At 38.2% G+C, this 1517-nt stretch overlaps 1 long non-coding RNA gene across 1 annotated transcript; it reads right to left on the minus strand.

Annotated features, from left to right (window-relative positions):
• Window positions 1–60: 60 nt before the first annotated feature.
• On the minus strand, window positions 61–1369 carry LOC117112115. The gene is made up of 2 exons (XR_004445981.1): window positions 1266–1369; window positions 61–123 (listed from the first exon to the last, which is right to left on the minus strand). It is a non-coding gene; the product is annotated as an uncharacterized LOC117112115 (long non-coding RNA).
• Window positions 1370–1517: the final 148 nt, after the last annotated feature.

Genomic DNA, 1517 nt, shown 5'->3' on the forward strand with positions numbered 1-1517 from the left:
CAAGCTCTGAAGGAAGGCATTAGCAGATCCAATAAGGACGTCTTCAGCAGGCTCCCAGAATGGATCCTCCTCCTGTTTAATATTGCTCACATCCTCACCATCAATGAACCTTTGGTACATTTCCTAAGATCATTAAAATACAAAAATGTTAATTTTTTTTTTGCGTGTGGCGTAGCGCGTAAAGGTCGTCGCATTGCTTGTGTCCTTGTGCACGGCACTTAACTTATGTTTGTCTCTCTCCACCCAGGAGTATGAATTGGTACCTGAAAGGATAGTATGGCATTGAATATATTGGTCATGCGCCCCGGGGGGGCTCACTCTTAATTATTTCTATACGGGTAGGTGCCGCATTTACGGGGGTATTTTTGAGGACTTGGTTGCACAAGTGGGGGAATTTATGGAAGAGTTTCAGCATGTATAAGGTATTATTTGCGAGGACTTGGTAGCACAAGTGTGGGAAATACCAGGTAAAATTGGTAGTTAAAGTCCCTGCCCCGTCCCGTATCATCAAAACATTATAATTTTTCACACGATTTTAGCGAAGTTTTTTGCTAAAATCTCCGTGCCAAACCTACAGTAGAGATCGCGGACATAACTGTGGTCTTATTCACATCAGGAACCAGGACAAGTTTAATTTGTTAGGTTACATGGCCGTAATAGTAGTTCAATTGATACTGGATTTTGGTAAATGGTAGTTTAAGTCCCTAATAATTTTCAGTAGAATAGGTAGCGCAAGTGTCTCATGTCTTGTAGTGGCTGCTGCACACCCCCCTAAGGTTGGTATGCAAGTGAGCCCCCCACCCTTGTAATGCGGGTACAAGCAGCAATGACCAAGGATACTCCCAGTCTGCCAACTCATTATCCAGTGAACAGGGAAATACTGATGCCAGCGCCTTGTATAATCGCCTTTTATAATAATCTGCGGATTCTGATAGGTGCTATGTAAATTCTTGTTCTAAAAAAAAATAAATAAATGTAGTCCTAGTGATATTAATATGAAGCAGTCTGTGATAATAATAATAATATTAATAATATTAATGGTGATCAACCATCTATTTCAACAAAACTTACACAACTAAGCAGAGATGAATTAATATCTGTATAAATTTACTATATAAGCACATTTTCTTTTGTGATAAAACAACCCTAAAAAATAATAAAACTGTTCTTCCCAGGGCATTTATGACAGGTGTTTTAGTTAAAGAACTAACAGCAATAGTTTGTTTGTAGAGGTTAAGTATTTATGAAGTAACAAGGTGACCTACCTGTATAAGGTAACGTCTGTTGATAAACTTGCCTCGAGGCCACACCCATGTGTTACCATTTAATAGATTTTTCATTTTTACCATCACCCTGGATTAATAGTAATAAATTAAAGCTATTAAAGTGAGGTTAGTATTCTTCAAATCTAAGAATTTTTATTGCATAAAGCATTTAAAATAATTAAGAACCCAGTACTTTTGAGACGAGCAGGGGATTACCCCTGTCTACTGGTCCATTAAGCCTCTGTTGTGGAC

The sequence above is a fragment of the Anneissia japonica genome, unplaced genomic scaffold (assembly GCF_011630105.1).
Source record: "Anneissia japonica isolate Jap-2015-1 unplaced genomic scaffold, ASM1163010v1 scaffold284342_len1517_cov197_single, whole genome shotgun sequence".
Lineage (NCBI taxonomy): Eukaryota > Metazoa > Echinodermata > Crinoidea > Comatulida > Comatulidae > Anneissia > Anneissia japonica.